The sequence below is a fragment of the Periplaneta americana genome, chromosome 2 (assembly GCF_040183065.1).
Source record: "Periplaneta americana isolate PAMFEO1 chromosome 2, P.americana_PAMFEO1_priV1, whole genome shotgun sequence".
NCBI lineage: Eukaryota > Metazoa > Arthropoda > Insecta > Blattodea > Blattidae > Periplaneta > Periplaneta americana.
The window spans coordinates 30,082,016-30,101,458 of NC_091118.1; the positions used below are offsets into that span (position 1 = coordinate 30,082,016).

At 36.1% G+C, this 19,443-nt stretch overlaps 1 long non-coding RNA gene across 1 annotated transcript in view; it reads left to right on the plus strand.

The window, feature by feature from the left end:
• The first annotated feature begins 14,536 nt into the window (after positions 1-14,536).
• The window catches only part of LOC138691732 (uncharacterized), a 209,704-nt gene continuing 204,797 nt past the window's right edge, over positions 14,537-19,443 (plus strand). Inside the window, exon 1 of the long non-coding RNA XR_011329952.1 lies at positions 14,537-14,754. This is a non-coding gene — a long non-coding RNA (uncharacterized lncRNA). The remainder of the gene's footprint in view (positions 14,755-19,443) is intronic.

Here is a 19,443-nt window from a genome sequence, read left to right on the forward strand (position 1 = left end):
CATATTCAGAACTATTTCTTCGGCATCATGGATGAAGAAAATGTGTATTCCGTGAGATTTTCCAAAGCGACTTTTAGTAATATTTTAGTAATAATTGATTATTCTACATTGTATATAATTTTCGTACAATGACAAAGCAACAGATTCTGTTTGGAAAGTTTAATTCAACTTATATATTGTGGCACCCGTCTGGAACGTTCCGGTCGCGTCGGCGAGTTTCGCGCGCGTCTGATGAGAAGGGAGGCGCGGGGAAGCGGAACTCGGGCTTCGGCTGGCGCTGAGGCGCGGCGCGGAGCAAAGGGGAAGGAAGGCTACGGGAATCGGAGCGGAGAAAGCAGGGGAAAACGTCTGGAAGCAGTTCTCTCTCGAAGATTCTGTAAGCCACGCTGTTCGAAGTTTCGAGACGTTATGGTCTAGGAATAAAAGCGTGAGCAGCCTTCGGAGAAGTCAGTCAATTAGTCAGCTGCGGGAGAGCTAGTTAGTCTTGGACAGTGGAGACGTATTCAGAGGAACTGAATTCGAGGTGCAGTGAACTTCAGTGAGTCACTAAAGGCTGTTTCACAATAAACCGGAAACGGAAATGGCAACGAGAACGAGAACGGAATATTGTTAAAATAAATGTATTTAAATGTGAGGATTCACAATTAACTATTGTGAACGTTCACATTTCAATACATTTATTTTAACATTATTTCCGTTCTCGTTCTCGTTGCCGTTTCCGGTTTATTGTGAACTAGCCTTAACTGTGGCAGCGTCCAGGCGATGGCGACACGTATCCGGTATTCTTGGGTTCGAAGTGCAGTGAACTGTATCCGGAAGGCTTGGTTGCGAAGTACAGTGAAATGTATCTGGAAGGCTTGCGGTTCGACGTACCGTGAACTTGAGTGAGTGAGCTAGAAGAACTAGCGAAGGCGAACGAACTGTGAATTGAGAAGTGACAGTTTTGTTTTGTACATCAGTGAACATTAGTTGAAATTAGGAGTACATAGTTGTTCTTCTCAATAATACAAATGATTTATCATTGTCGTTGAGTGGAGTGCAATAACGACTACTGTGCTGCTGTGTTGAGTGGAATACCCATTGTTGACGGATGTGTGATTAAAGTTAGAAATAAAAGTCACGTTATTGTTGTAATAAAAGTTACAATATTTAAAAACACAAGTGTCAAGTTATTTTATTTTTTTTTCTTCTTTCTGTTTGTTATTCCCAACTATAATGTATTTATTTATGTACAATAAAGTTTACTTCAATTATTAAAAAAAATATATATATATTTAAAAACACATTTGTCTATAACATTTAAGATAGTACGTGTCATGTGTATGCACGTATACTGTATGTACTGTAGGTACTCAAATTTACTGTTACAGATTAACTATTAAGCATGTGTTTTTATATGACCGCATACTGTATAAGGTTTATATATGATTAGATTAGATTTAGATTAGATTTATTTATTTAACCTGGTAGAGATAAGGCCGTCAGGCCTTCTCTGCCCCTCTACCAAGCTTATCTAATAGAAAATTATTTTTACAACATAGTACTATACAAATTGCCTTACCATCAAACTCATAGTCGAGTTCACTTTCTGCCTCCTCAACAAACTTTGAATACTGCAAAGAAAATAATAGATTTAGAAAATTATTCTAAATAAAACGAATAAAGTAGGGAAAGAACACACAAAAAATAGACGCAAAGAAACTGCCTTGTATAATGCATCATGTCATCGATAAAAAAGGAGACAAATCAGAATAACTCTTAAGTATTTATATCATGTTATTGAAATTTATATTTTCCCCGCCATTCATAAAATATTTTGATATGATACCTCTTGCACAAAAGGAGAGATCTGTAACTGAAACTCGATTAATATATTTCAGTATTATTTGTATTTATCCTGGTAATAATAAACAGTTTGACTTGTAGACATTTTGTTTTTTCAGCATTAACTTCCCATGATTTCACGAGAAGATTCGAAGAGAACGGCAGTTACGTAGACTTTCGGCTCCCCTCTACTACCATTAATGCACAACACAATGTCAATACGGCGGTTGCTGTCGTCTGCGATACAACGAACTTTTCTGTTGATTTTCGAGTTTGGCATTTTTTCCGGTTATTATATGCTTATTTAAGTTGTGTTAACTCTCGCTAGTGGTTTTATATTTTATTTTATCCGTCTTAGTATTTATTTTATTATTGTAAATATTTTTGTTTTATCACTATTATTATTATTAATGAATTATTTTGTATTACAATCTTTGTATCATTTCTGTCACGATTATTCTATTATTATTATTATTATTATTATTATTATTATTATTATTATTATTATTATTATTATTATTATTATTATTATTATTATTATTGTTACTATTATTTATATCATCAGCATTTCATCAGCATTATTATTTGAACCCTGTAAAATTTATGTAGACTACTGGACTGTACCCGAGCACGAGCATTATGCTCATTTCGGGTATCTATTCATATGTATTCAATTGAAATGTAAATTGTAAATAAATTTGAAATTTGAATTTGAATTTAAAAAAAATGTTATTAATTTGCATAAATCTGCATGATATAGCCTTTCCTGTATTGTAATTGCTTCTTATATTACTTTGCTATTTGTGAAAATGTTGCGTAACTGAAGCAGATATCTCCAAACACTAACATTTTTTGGCTTCACAAGCTGAAACATACCTTTCTGCATTATATATCTCTGCTATATCTCCGTACAGGCAAGAATTGTGTCAATTGTGTAAGCTTTGTGCGTAATATCCCTAGGATTTAAACCTCAAATTACGTAAATAGCATAGGGGTGCTGGAAAGTCTTCTGCATGGTTTTTTCATTTTAACATAAAAAGCATTTCAAAATTAACTATCTCCAACAAATTTTGAGCTACGATCATGGAATTTTTAACAGTTATTCATCAGAATTTTCTTATTAAATTGCAATATAAGAACTTATTATGATAATAAATTATTGCAACAATTTTAGTTTCCTCCTTTAAATGTGCAGAAATTTGATCCGAAGAATTGTAATATTTTAAAAATCCTTCCAGAACGAAAATTTACATTTATTCAGATTAAATTTCTGCACATTTAAAGGACAAAATTAAAATTATTTCAACCATTTATTATCATAATACACTGTTCTCTTAAACCGACTGAGCATATTTGGAATTAAATCAATGCATTTCCCAAAACACGCCATAAAACATTTCATACAAAACGATTTTTATCAGAAAAAAGAAACAAAAAGGAGCAAAATTGTATTAAACATTTTGCTTGAAATATCTCAAATAATAAGCGCCTGAATTTAAAGACACTTCTTACGGTTGACTCTGTATATGTTAATGTCTATTCACATTTAATATTCTAATCACATAGTCATTTACTATTTCAAAATTATAGATAAAACTCACACACATTTATTATGCATACTTATAGGCAAATATGAAAATTAATTCATGTAATGGATATTGCTTCAACATATCTGATGATGCCAATATTAGGCGAAAGCGTTCATATTAGTAAATAAAAAAATTATAATATATTAATACATTTATTGATTTATTATATATTTAACATCATATAACCTTGGACTGAAACTAAAATTGTGTAGATCTACAGAAGAATATTTCAAGTCAAAACGTTACAGTTTTTCTCCCCTTGTAGGTCCAGTATAGAGGTTTCACATCTAAACGAAGGAAGATAAGAAAAAGAACTGTTGAATACGTGAAAAATTGTTAGTACCGAATCCTTATAAATCGACCCAACAGTCCAAATAAGTGACAACACACATGGGTGGCTGGACAAGCAGACAGACAAGGTTTCACAACTGAACCGTTACCTACGAAACAAGCTGCAATGTCTAGACTGTCACTATGTCTCTTTATTTACTCTAATATTACAAGAAGGCATAAATATTGATGATTTAATCGGGACTCACACTCCAATAACTGGGTGTCCCAAGCGCCCAGGTCTTCTACGTCAAGATAAACTGTTAATCGCAATGTGTCAATAAGAAATGCCAGAACACTGACAGTCATTAAGCTACATATAATGCATAAATCAATACGTGACTCTTATACCAAAAACAGTAGACTGTATTTAAACTAGAATCGTTATTTACAGATGACAATTTATGTTAACGATAATTCCTTTTAAACTGCAGAGGCTATTCATGGACTTAGTTTATTGACATAATGAATGTCAAATGAAAATTAATGTTAAATTTAATCAGAAGGTGATAAGTAGGCCTATGGACTATAATAAGTAACATAATAGATATGTATTATTCCCCCTTTAGGAAGGGGCACGAAATGGGGCTGTCTTAGCACATAGGCAGTGTGGGTGGGCCCATTGTACAGTACTATCCGGAATGGAATGGAGTGCATTTAGAGTCCCGCACAACCGGTTACGAAAAGTAGAAATTACTGTATATATTGCTATTGAACGCCTGGCGCTATAGTCAGTATGCAAAGCTCTCCCGTCTCGCGAAGAGTCTCAGGGTCGGTTTATCGAATATTCGAGTTGTTTCTCATTCTTTGTGGGTGGACACAAAGGCAGGCCACATTGAGCCCTGCAGGAGTTCCAGGAGCCCTTCCAAGGACGCGTTTACAATCGTGTAGACCTACCATTTAATTGATAATTCTTCCTCTCTCACTACATTCAATCAATCATCCATCGATTCATAGATTCATTCGTACATCAATTCATTGATTCATTCATGTATGGATTGATTGATTCATTCATCCAGTCTAGGTATTACAGTTGGGTACCTTCAAGGACAACAACAGGCTTCGTGGAAAATAATACCTTAGAAATTTGGAAAGACTGTTAGTAGTACATTGTGCCATTCGAAAATGAAATGTAAGTTTCAATTTTGATAGTGCATATTTTCAGTGTTTCTTTCCTTCATTGTGCATATTTGGCCATTTGATAGTGCATGGATGCATGCATATTTTACGATTTGATAGTACATGAAAATCCTGTCTCTATTAATAACACTCTATCTTCTTAAAAAATGATTTATTAATGAATTAATAATGTAGCTCTTTAGAGCAATTAAAAGTCATTATATATTAACAACTACTATTTTAGAAGTATGAATTTTGAGTTTAAAATATAAATATTATACTAGAATGTAGGCCTATGTACTTATTTGCTCTTCTCTTTAGTAATTAATTGTAATTTATTTTATTCTTGTATTTGTTTACATGTCAGATTTCATATTATGCATTACACTTATTTCCTTTGTTGTTACCGGTATCCATTTGTTCATTTATGTATTAATTATGAAGATAAGTACATTGAAGTGTTCAATCAATAATTGTAAACCTATATCAAGCAAACACATTTTTAATAAGACAAAGTAAATTTCCTTCAATAAAATTGTTACTCCGTTTGTGTACTCAGAAAAGTCGGTTTCATGTATGATGAAGTGCACCTAATGTTCTGTCTACCTGTAAAATATAAGGGGTAATCGGTTGAAAATCGAATATTCGGACAGTTGCCTCACTTGCGAGTTAAGGTGTAATATTATTTTGGTGTGAAAATTACGTTGTTCGTATGTGTAATACCTGCCTTTATTTCGATTAAATATTGCGAAATTCTTGTACACTCATTTATGCACGATTCAATAATTTTCAGTTGCACCACACGGATATTTAGATATGCTGAAATTGTAGGTGATGTTTACTGTACCAGTTGCCCCTTTCTGTCTAATTTCAGTGGCGTGCAATGCCCTGCCATTACATATGTATGTTATGTCATATGGAAATTATAGGTTATGTTTACCATATTTAACTTATATTCCTGTACTAGCCGTACCCGTGCGCTCCGCTGCACCCGTTAGAAATAAATATAAAGTAATTACATAATTAAAATAGGAAATTTGATCCAGGGAATATTCGTGTTTGTTAGAAGAATAAATCGTTTAATATGTTACTTAATTTAAATTATATTTAAATAATTAAAATGGAATCATTTTGGTCCAGAGAGCACTCATTTGGTGCAATGACAATTCCTTTAACATGTTTCTTAATTTTTATTACATGCATCCATAGTTCAATGAACATTGACATCATTTACATTTAATGTGTATACTTTATTTTACTTGTTATATGTTTCCATTGAATTATGGTAATAACTTAATTTTAACTCTTGTTTTCTACGTATTCAGTAAATGGCGCTTGGCCCAATATGGTTCTGAACCCTTCAAATAACTTAAATTATATTATATTATATTATATTATATTATATTATATTATATTATATTATATTATATTATATTATATTATATTATATTATATTATATTATAGTATATTATATTATATAAAAAGTGTGTTGATAACGGATGTACCCCGATAAGTAAGTTCTCAATTTGTTATGGGGGCTCTTGAATCTCAGGAGGAACAAATTTTATTTTACAACAGGACAACATAATCTGCTTGGCTCATTACCCAAATTTTTTGCATTGCATTTAATGCATATGTATTTTAACACGATTCAATTGAGCATAGTTAAAATTTGGATTATAAAATAATGAAATGCTAAGCTAACATATTATTACTGCATACTAAATCAAGTCCACACCTGTGGAGTAATGGTCAGCACTTCTGGCGCGAAACCAGGTGGCCCGGGTTCGAATCCCGGTTGGGGCAAGTTACCTGCTTGAGGTTTTTTCCGGGGTTTTTCCTTAACCCAATACGAGCAAATGCTGGGTAACTTTCGGTGCTGGACCCCGGACTCATTTCACCGGCATTATCACCTTCATATCATTCAGACGCTAAATAACCTAGATGTTGATACAGCGTCGTAAAATAACCCAATACTAAATCAATACACTCTCATTGTTCGTTAATTCTCTGAGATAAACATTATTTTAAGAAATACAGGAAACAAATACACAGAATAGCCTATCAAGTTTTCTGTGCATAAGAAGCTATTTTAATCTTACCTGTCCTCAATTCACTCAGACGTTACTGTAATAACATTATAGCATTATGTCCTTACAGAGAAACTACACTTTCCAATGGTGAAATAATAATTAATTATACAAATCGGTTAATTTAGCTTCCGATATTGCTTCATACAAACACAGAAACATTTTCTGTAGGCTATGATTCAAAGCTTTCGATTGTTGTTGACTAAGGCCCCTTATAGACGAAATCATTTGTTTATTTCATTACACGGCCTTAGATGTCAGTTATTTTAATTTTAAAACTCATTTATCTCATTAAATATCAGTCCTATCAAAATTTTTCAAAGAATAAACCTTATCGGAAATGATGTTTAAAGAAATGTTTGCTTTGTAACATATTTCATAAAAATCAATAATAAGCGAGATATTTCGATTTATTTAATTCAGGTCCCCTTATAACCCGCCTTTTGAATAATGTATTTTGAATGCCATATAATCTAAGTTACAACGAACTTAATTTATATTCCAATTTTCATCGAAATCCGTTCAGCCATTATCGCGTGAAAAGGTAACAAACATACAGACAGACAGACAGACAGACAGACATACAAACAAAAATTTCAAAAAAGCGATTTTCGGTTTCAGGGTGGTTAATTATATAATATGTTAGGACCAATTATTTTTGGAAAATCGAAAATTACCAGAAAAATTTCGGCTACTGATTTATTATTAGTATAGATTCGCAATTATACATTATAGTTAACCTAATGTCATATATGATACCCCGCACATTCAATTTGTCTGTATTTTAATACTAAAATTGAGTACTGAATTACTGTAGTTATCTACTACCTAAGAGACGAAGTAACACAATCGTACATACACTAATTTCATATGAGTGTTATGGTAAATTTTCTGTCTACAATTAAGGAAGGCAGATGTGTTAATTTATTAAACCTCAAAATAGCTTCAATTCTAAACTTAAAATGTTCATGTGAACAGATTATGTTATAATGTAAAATTCTTTTCACATTAAAATAACACAGTTTTGTACTTATTTCTGCAACATATTATGCAACAAGAAGTAAACGGAACTTATGGACACATTAGCCTACACTTAATAAAACTTAGCAATGATACGCAATAAAGTTATAATATAATATTTCACTGAGCTCCATACACTGAAATAGAAAACCCGAACATACATTACGGCGGTCTAGATCGAAAAGGCATTGACTGTGCCATATTTCGCATTGTTGAGAAAAGTTGTGCAAACTGTGAAATGTTCGTTATCGGTTGTAATAACTGTAAATAGCTAAAAATGCAATAATTTTAATAATAATAATAATAATAATAATAATAATAATAATAATAATAATAATAATAATAATAATAATATGGGACAAGGAGACGTTTGTAGCACTATAAATTATAAGAAACAGAAGTCAGAGTTATTCTTCTTCCGAAAGATCCAGGAAGGTGAGTTTATGAAATATAATACACACTTTATGTAAATAATATATAAACTTTAGGTATTTCATATTTCAATAGAGGAAGGAGGGTGTAAATTTTTTCAAAAGAACGCGATGTCGAAAGTACAGTACAATACATTTTATCGTCTGCTAGGGAAAGTGTGTGTGATGAGACGATAGTAGCGATCCTGGTGATTAGCAACTATCTATGGATGCATATTTAGTAAGTATTGAGCTTCGTGACTATATACTAGACTGTGATGGCATTTACATACATTGTCACTGACAAGTCTTGTGAAACATTATACTAATGCTTTATAGCAACCCAGTACGGTAACTTGACGTATTGCATCATACACAAAAGAAGCATCAGATCTACATTTCACCGTCGCTATTTATAATTACAGTTACCAGTATGCTACCAAATGAAAAGATTTTCTATTAGACTTTCAACAGGTCTGAACTTGCGGTCCGAAGTAAAATTTCCTTGTAAGCCTACGTACACACGAATATTTCTCTGAGCATTAAAATAATAATAATAATAATAATAATAATAATAATAATAATAATAATAATAATAATAATAACAATAATAATAATAATAATAATAATAATCAGCTTCCTATATTACACGTATTTTTACTGTATAATGAACCAAGACCGTCTCCAATACTCAGACCTCAATACAGAAAAAAGATGGCCTCCGCTCCGGTCCAACCATTTCCATTTATGTAGACGGTTCCGCCATATCTTTATGTCAGAATAGTTATATTTTTCGTATTTATTAAGTTGAATTACTAAATTTTGTCTTAAACGTCCAGCGTTAATTTATGAGCAATGTTAGGTTAAATTTCAAAGGCGAGACAACAAGATAAGTACGGTACGAGTAGAAACAAATTGCTATAAAATTATGAACTTGACAGTGCAAACGCAGCCCGAAAATAGTTTTGAGTGAGTTGAAAATCATACCCGTATAAGTTACTGCAGTAAATGCAAACGTTCACTAATAAGTTGTTGAAAATACAAAAGGATAACACATACTCAAAATCAATAACAAATTAAACAAGGTCCACCACCACCACCAATAATAATAATAATAAATCAGCTTATATTTTATATTTTTAATAGATGGATGTTGACAACCTAGGGCCCTTAGCCTAATTCGTCCTGAATTTCAATTCTTTATGTTTTGTCACTTTTACACTTAGGCCTAACTCTTCATGACTTCTTTTCACTTTTCTCGATAATTGGTTTGAAAATGTTTTTCCCTCGTTCAACATCTTTGTATAGTTATTAATGATGTAATTTCTTCTACACTGTCATCTTTCATATTTAAGAAAATAACATAGTCACCTTAAACAATAGGCCTAAATGAAACCATACTTCTTTCCTGAACATCACTTTGAAACTGATCAAAAGTGCTACTAATGTCCCTTTCATACCATTCCCTGAAAAATTCTTCTTCTCTCTCCATCTGTTCCCCTTTCCGTTGATGTGGATTCTTTCCAGGCATTAGAATGACTGACAGTATGGTATGAAAGTTGGTAAGGAAACATGGTTCTTTAGGCGTCGTGGGTAAGATTCGAAATTTCCTGAGGAATAGGTACGAAAAACATCACCATTAACGATAGGAAAGTTGCGACGCTGTTATTCCCGGCGTGACTCCTCCTCTTTGCTTACGTCTTAGGAAGTGAAGGCTCTATAAAGTCTAGGTAGGTAGTATCGTTCGCCATTTTTGTTCTTTCGTTGCCGAGCTACCATACGAGGAATCTATTTGCCACACCGTTAAACATTATCATGTCGTAGTTCCTATGATAATAAATCAAACGCACTGTAATTCAGCAAATAATTGAGCGGCAAATAACGTCTTCGTGTGCTTTCTGCGAACGCCAACGAAAGAGACAAAATGGCGGGCGATTATATTAAGCATTTATCGAGCCTTAAGAAATTAATAACGTCTTAATAAGCGAATCACAAGACGCACACGTTTAAATGTAGCCGACCTGCAACGCGATTGGCTGCCGGAAATTAGAGCGACGGGACTTATAATAACTACAGTAATCTAGGTTCAAAATGTTTTATATGTAACACTGTCATTTTAGGAGGATAGGAACTGGCCACCTACCCGATTATCTCTTGGCTTAGTTGCCTCATAAGTGGTGCCTTGTTGGTATCATTTGTGAGGTTGAGACCTGTCTTCGGACAGATGGCTAAACAATAATAAACTGTAATTTCCTTAACTTGGAAATTGTCACGATTATGCACCTAAACCATTTGTCGCGTAGTAAAGTTTTATTTTTCGGGAACTTAAACTCTGAAATGTGAAGCATAGAACCACTATTAGAATTACAACCCGGTACACAACACGAACGGCCCATTTCACGACGTAATTAACACAAGAAAACATCATAACAAAACCTCGTGGTAATCATGCTTGGGCCTCTATCGATACCTACATTAAGGTCCGAGGATTGGAGACGGTCTTGAATCAACCAATAGCAATAACAAATTGACGTGAAGTCCCAGCATGTGAACTGTCTCCACTTATATGTTAAAGCTGCAATAATTACAATGTACAAAAAGAGAATACAAAGTAGAATCAGGAAGGTAATATAAGACAATGAACAAATTTATTAAATCTACATAACATAATATATAAGTAACACTATGATAAATTACCGCACATCACAAAATATTGATAACAAATTCACCCCTCTAGTGAAAATAATCTTTTTTCCTGCTAAACAACTGCGTATGCCTACCAGCTTAATCATATAGCATGCATCTAACAGAACAGCAATTGAAGTTCCAGCTTGTTTAGGATGAGAGAAAGTAGTTTTTAAGCAATCATACTTGTAGAAATCTGCACCTAAAATCTGTACCATGCATAAATTACGACTTGCTCCATTAAATGTTACAGCAGCTACAGTTACATTAATGCCAGCTATCATTTATGGTAGTACACAGAATAGCACATTGTCACTGTGGGTAAATTGTCACTGTTTATTTCCGTACCTAGATATACATAACCTATAATTTTATTCTCTGTGTATTCTACTCGTTCTTTCAGGAACATATCATCAATGGAAGGACAGACAATTGGAATTCCACCATTTCTCTCACTTTCTGCTACCGGTACTTTCGTTTCAATAGCACTGAAAAACCAGGCTCATAATCAATTTTAATGTACCAAGAATGTATGGTTACCGGACATGGCAATGTATTATTAAATTTAGATATACATAACCTATAATTTTATTCTCTGTGTATTCTACTTGTTCTTTCAGGAACATATCATCAATGGAAGGACAGACAATTGGAATTACACCATTTCTCTCACTTTCTGCTACCGGTACTTTCGTTTCAATAGCACTGAAAAACCAGGCTCATAATCAATTTTAATGTACCAAGAATGTATGGTTACCGGACATGGCAATGTATTATTAAATTTAGATATACATAACCTATAATTTTATTCTCTGTGTATTCTACTCGTTCTTTCAGGAACATATCATCAATGGAAGGACAGACAATTGGAATTACACCATTTCTCTCACTTTCTGCTACCGGTACTTTCGTTTCAATAGCACTGAAAAACCAGGCTCATAATCAATTTTAATGTACCAAGAATGTATGGTTACCGGACATGGCAATGTATTATTAAATTTAGATATACATAACCTATAATTTTATTCTCTGTGTATTCTACTTGTTCTTTCAGGAACATATCATCAATGGAAGGACAGACAATTGGAATTACACCATTTCTCTCACTTTCTGCTACTTTCATTTCAATAGCACTGAAGCTCTGTTTACATAAACCAGGTTCACAACCAATTTTAATATACCAAGAACGCAGTGGCGGCTCCTGCGTATTTCTTAAGAGGAGGAAAGAAGTTAACAGCACGAAATGACACCTTCCTGAATGAAACATGCTACAAATTAGCCTACATGCATACATGTAAGACCAGGAAGTGTTGGGGTTGGCCTTCCCTTCTGTATAGCAATAATCTGTTCTTGTAAACTGAGTTTCCTAAATATATTATGTTTTCATTTCCATTCATTTTTTATTGGGTTACTTTACGACGCTGTATCAACATCTCAGGTTATTTAGCGTCTGAATGATATGAAGGTGATAATGCCGGTGAAATGAGTCCGGGGTCCAGCACCGAAAGTTACCCAGCATTTGCTCGTATTGGGTTGAGGGAAAACCCCGGAAAAAACCTCAACCAGGTAACTTGCACCGGCAGGGAATCGAATCCGGGCCACCTGGGTTCGCGGCCAGACGCGCTGGCCGTTACTCCACAGGTGTGACACTTCCATTCATTGTTGAATAATTGCACAAATTAACAATTACAAGGAAATTCACAATCTCACAGTATTTTTCGAGCACACTACAGCAACACACGCATTGGAAGAGATTATAGCTTCTAACACGTAATCGGAACCGTTTTACGGAAATGAGAATGGGAAATAATCTGAGGGAAGCGAGAACACTGCACCCACCCACGTGGTCTGTGTTGCCACATATACATTTCACACAGTATCACATGCTTTTGAAGAATGTCAGTTGTTGTAAAGTCATACTACCATTATTGTTCAAAGCTGCCGGTGGCCGATTAATTTTTCATGTTAAAAATAATGCAGTTTGGAGTACCTACTTTCAATTTCAAATATATTTGTACAAAACTGACAACTTGGCTGTTACCTGTCTAGTAGACAATGAATGGAAGTGAATTTCAGGGGCCAAAAAGATCTGCGAGGTTTTCTTATAGCTGTGAACTTAAAAATTATCGAATCTTCCTCGAATTTCAAGGCACATATTTTATTTGATATTTACTTTCAAAAGAAGAAAAATGTGAGGACGACGTTCCTCCCTTCCCTCCCCCGAGGAACCGCCACTGCAAGACCGTATGGTTCTCGGACATGGCAATGCATTATTAAATTCAGAACGAATGAAATCATACGTTTCAGGAGAGAAATAGTGTAATGTTAAACCGAAAGATCGTAAGTTAGGATCATATGATACACCAGGCTTACTTCTATGTGCATTAGCATTTTCAGATACCTTCGCAATTAAATAGCACACATCCGAAAGAAGTGAATTCTTCAACATTTCTGCCGCATTATCACGAATTAATTTATTTTGCACCACAGAATCTATTATTTCTCTGTCACTAATAATCTTTGCATTTTGTCGCCGCACTTTTTTTTTTCATATAACACTTCAACAAGTTTTCTTTTTCTAGGCGTCAGTTGTCCACCATTATCACCAATAAATTCTAAATTTTCCGCACAACTTAAATGAGGATGAGTTGTGTGGATATAAAGGAAAGAATTGTGACGGTCTCGTGTATGGTTTCAGTCAGTAGAGCATTCGTGCGCTAAGCGAGGGGTCCCGAGATCGATACCCGGCCCCGGAATAATTTTTCCCTTGAAATTATTCAAGTGAATTAATACTTTACTTGATGATCAACGAAGAACTGATATCAATAAATACAACGAAGAGGTAAAGAAAAATAGAGATGTATTAATACGAATCATTGACGCTAGCTAATTAGGAGCTCCCTCTACGGAGACATGACGAATCAGATAGTTCTTTGAACAAAGGAAATTTTTTTAGAATTTTTAATGTTAAAAAAGTATGGTTTACTTTTAAAAAACCATCTAAATTATTCCACAGTGTTTCCAGGAACTTCTCCATTGATTCAAAATGATAACATAAAAGCTATTACTGATGTAGAAAAAGAAGAAATAAAAAATGAAATTAACTCAGTTTCATTTGTATAGATTGACAAATCGAACTGAAACCCTGACCGAGTTACTACGTGAGCGCTGGCTGTTTTGGGGAGGAGCAAGTGAGAAAGCACGGGGGGAAGGGAGAGAGCACTATGCACTATGTACTTGCAGGTCCACTCACAATTTGTCAAACCTGCTAACAAAAGCATTAAAAGGTTGACTAGTTGCCTGCAATGCTAGCATAATGAGCGGCTGGTGGTCAAAATAATGAGTGTGCTACAATCTCTATATCGGCTACTGTATACACTTATATGCATTTATCTTAATTTGAGGCTCGCCTAGTGACGAAATATGTAGTTCCTTCCTACTGCAGAACTTGTCAATTACCCTGGTGTTAAACGTTAAACCCCTCCATCCTGGACATTATACTCTTTTCTATTGACAGTACTGCAAGAGCAGTGAGGCGATCCTGGGACATAGTGTTCCTTAAAAACGTTTTTATGCGTTTCAAGCAAGAAAAAAATCTTTCTGGCTCAGCAGTGGCCATTGGTGTTGTAACCAAAATATTTAACAACTTCGTTACTTCACAGAATGGATCCTGTAAATTGTTGGAGGCTATGTATTGTAACAATTGAACAGCTCCATCTATATTTCGGAAGTCGGGTCTTCCGTATAGAACTTCAAGTTGTGTCTTCAACACTCTTTTGTTCAGTACAGTATAGCTATTGACAGCAACTTCAAGTTCGCGTTCAGGAAAATTATGCAAAAAATTGTCAAAAAATTCGCTCTTTAACAATTTTGTTGCGTCTAGGTAGCTTAAAGATTGGAAACGATGAGTAGTTTCCTGAATTATACGGTTACATACCTCCTTGGCATCAATTTTCTGGGATTCAAATTTCCGCCGCTTGCTGATTGATTCAAGAGGTACCTCAAAAACCTGTTAGATGGCAGCAGCAGTCGAACATTTGAATTACCAAATACATTGTACATAGTTCCGAGTTCCTCCACAAACAAGCATTCTTTCCTTACGCTTTACTTTTGCAATTTCCAAGCTGTGTTGTGCTGAAGCTTACTACAGCACTTCCCCGCGTAAAAATAGCCAATCAGAGCAGTTATTTCAGCTTCGCACATGCGCATTAACTGTCTACATTCTCATGCAAGTTTTGAGTAGCACAACGAACCCCCTGAGGCACCAAAGAGCGAAGACTAAACACTCTATAACGCGTCATGAACATAACAACGGGAAATTGTCAAATGGCAGATCAAATACTATGGTATTGCAAACACTTTATTTAAGCAAAAATTATCATTGTGCTGTAGCACTGTAGCACATAAGGACGGGCCGCCCCTGGCATAATGGAACCTTCCTAGCCGACAGTCGAGGCAAAAATGAAGAATCCGTTATTGTGGTAATACTGGAGAGTGGTTCTTCTATTGGTCGCGATGCCCACACACACCCTCTCAGATATTTACGTGGTGATTGGTGACTGAATGACGAGGAGCGAGGGAGAGAGAAGAAAGAAAGAGAGAGATTCCAGAAGTTGGCGTGTTTTACGGGGTTCCACTTGAAGTTGAAGAAACTTCTGATATTGAGAACAAATCTCAACTATCTACAGTTCTCCGCTATGTGTATGAAAGATTCTTGGGCTTTGTAGATGTTAGTGCTGATAGAACAGCAGATAGTTTATTTACTCACGTAGCACGAGTAGTTAATGAATTTGAAATTTCTAGTAAACTCGTGCGACTATAGACCAATTATATATATTTAACGGAACACCCATACTCAAAGTTCAGCATAAGCCACTGATTACCATTAGCACTACATAAATTCGGTATTGGGATAAGATAGCGCGGAGACGTAGCAGCAAACTTCACTCGTACCAATAGAAAATATGAGCATTGCCAATCTTAAAGCTGGTTCACAATAAGCCGGGAACGGAAACGACAACGAGAACGATAACGGAAATATTGTTAAAATAAATGTAGGCCTATTTAAATGTGAGCATTCACAATTAACTGTTGTGAATGCTCACATTTGGATACATTTAGTTTAACATTATTTCCGTTATCGTTCTCGTTGTCGTTTCAGTTCCCGGTTTATTGTGAACCAGCCTTAAGTTCTCTATATCTGTGAATGAAATCTTTGCACTGTCATCTGTCATCAGAATTGGGTACTTTCAGAAATATTTAGATAAATGAATTGTTGCAGACGGAAGAAAATATATTGTAACAATTTCTTTTACCTGCAATGTACGAGGCGCATACAGAAAGTAAGTTTCTCTATTTAAAAAAAAAAAGAACACACACTTTCAGGAAAACATTTATTGGCAACAGGTACAGCAATGTTTCAGCTATTTTTCAACATAGCCACCATCAGAATTGAGACACTTGTATCGTGGGATCAACTTTTGTATCCCTCTGCCGTAGAACTCTGCCGCCTGTGAATGGAACCAGCGTGTGACAGACGTCTTCAGCTCTTCGTCGTTGCCAAAACGCTCACCGGAGGACAGGAATTTCTTGAGAGAGGGTGGGAGGGAGGGAGGGAGGGAGATGGGGAGGGAGAGAGAAAGAGAAAGAGAGAGAGAGATGTTCGGCCCATAGACCTGACAGAGCTGCCGATGAATTTCAATTGGCGCAATGCTTTGTGCATTAAAGAACTTTATCACCGACCGAACCTCTCAGGCGGCGGGAGAAGGAATAAGAGCTTCCACTTCGGACCACTGCTGCCACGCTACTGGCACCAGGCGGGACCTATCCGGCTGGCATATGATTGATATGTCATAGATCTGTTACGCATGCGCAATTGACACGGCTAATTACGTTTACTTTCAAGGGGAAAAAATCGGGAAACTTACTTTCTGGATGCGCCTCGCAATAGTAATTTATAGTACTAGTCTCAACACCGCACCGGATTAAGAGCGTCGCGGCGACCGACGCCGAGGAACGCTAACCGAAGTCACCCGAGCGACGGAGACGAGGAGTGCCCACCTGCTGGTCCTGCGGCGAAACTGGACACTTAAGGAAGGACTGTGACCGATCTGGCCACAGACAGGAAAAACTAGAAGGGGCCGATGCGAGGAGGGGCACGTCGACGCTGTCATCACCATCTCAGCCGCTGATCTTGAAGATGGTTAACAGAAGATGCGACCATGGGCTGACTGCTGACTGACTTCGAAGGCTGCTTGCGCTTTTTATTTATTTAATCACACGTGGTGTCAGAAGTGTAACTTTTATTCAACAATGATGTGACTTTTATTTCTGCTTTCATTTCCGTGATGGCTTGCAGGATCTGCTGTAGGTTCTCCATTATGTCGACAATATCCCACTTCTGACACCAAATGTAACTTTTATTCAACAATGATGTATGACTTTTACTTCTAACTTTAATCACACACTGCAACTTATTTGGCAATGAGCAGGCCGATGCCTTGGCAAAAAAAAAAAAGGTGCTAAAATTTTACAAACATTTCCTAAACCAACACCCTTCCAGACAATAAAATTATACATCAAAGAAGTTGCCCACAACATCCACTCCCATGAGATTGCAGAAAGAACATATGACAAACACTGGAGAAGGGGCCTTCTATCAATACCTAACGGACCAAGAAGATTGGCAGTCGCGCATTTCCGCCTTGCAACTGGTCATGACTGCTTGGCGCAGCATCTCCACCGTTTCGGTATTTATCAACATCCAGCCTGTACCCTTTGTGACCTTCAAGAAGCGATGAATAGGGATCATCTCCAACGCTGCCCAGCTCTAAAATCATTGATTGAATGTGCGAGATACTGGGAAGCGAGAAGCCTCATGCCTCTTTTTAATTCTTAGTTTTTAGTTCTTTAAGGATTTTGTTTAGTTCCTTCATTAGATTTAATTTTAAGTTGTATTAAGTTAATTGTTTTAATTTTGAGGTTGTGTATAGGTAAAAGGTAAGTTATCTATGTACCTGTCATTTGCATAAATAAATTAATTAATCACACACCCGTCAGCAATGGGTATTCCACTCAACACTGCAACACAGTAGTCGTTATTGCATTCCACAGAACGACAATGACTATTCACGTTTATTGTTGAGAACAACAATGTACTCCTAATTTCAACTAATGTTCACAAAGCACTATTTACAAAACAAAACTGTCAGTTTTCAGTGCACAGTTCATTCGCCTTGGCTAGTTCTTCTAGGTCACTCACTCAAGTTCACGGTATATCGAACTCCAAGCCTTCCAGATACAGTTTACTACACTTCGAACCGAAGACTGTCAGATACAGTTCACTGCACTTCGAACCCAAGACTTCCAGATACGCCGCACTCGCCTGGACGCTGCCACAGTTGCGATTCACTCAAATTCACTGCACGTCGAACCCAGATCCTTGCCTGGTCGCTTCCACAGTTTCGGTCCTCCTCACGTCGAACCCCGGTCTCGAAGCCCGCTCGCTGCTGATTCACTGACTAAACTGACTCAACTCGAAGGCTGCTTGCGCTTTTTATTTGATTACACGTTCTCGAATGTACTGCGTCTCGTAGCTTCTACAACAATCGGTCTCCGGACGTTTCCTTCCCCGTCTCCTCCGCTCCGCGTCGGTACCGCAGTTCTTTCCCCCTCGCCGCGCCCAGCGCCCACCGAAGCTCGAGCCTCGCGTCCCGCGCCTTCCCCTCCGCCGGACGCGCGCTTAGACTCCCGAGGCAACGATAATCTTCCAGCACGGTTGCCACAACATCATTTTAATCTTCTGCTAAGTTGGGCCATTTATTTAAACATTTACCTATTACTGATAGTACTAAGTTTCCTTTATTTCTAGTATTCTCATTTTGTTCTTTCCAATCTTCATTATTATCTAATATTACACCTAAATATGTAAATGTGAAGTCATTATACTGTAGGAGGTTTAAAAAAACCAACGATGATATTTTAGTGCGTGCAACGAAAGAAGCAAACATCAGTTTTGTAACAGGAACATGCAACGCGCAACCTAAATAACGTTGTCTCACTATTACCACAGTCTAGTATATACAGTCACGAAGCTTGAGTTTATGAGGGTACTAGGAACAATAGACTGCACAGGTATCATTTCGCATTGTCTGTAATGAGGCGATAGTAGCGATCCTAGTGGTTAGCAACTATCTATGGATGCATATTTACTACGTATTGAGTTTCGTGACTGTATATACTAGACTGTGCCATTACAGATAGACTTCACAGTATTGCCACGAAATATCTATATGTAGGTACCGTATCATTTAATATACAAATTTCGGGTACAAGTATTCGAAAATGTCCGTCCCTTTTATTATATTTACACAGAA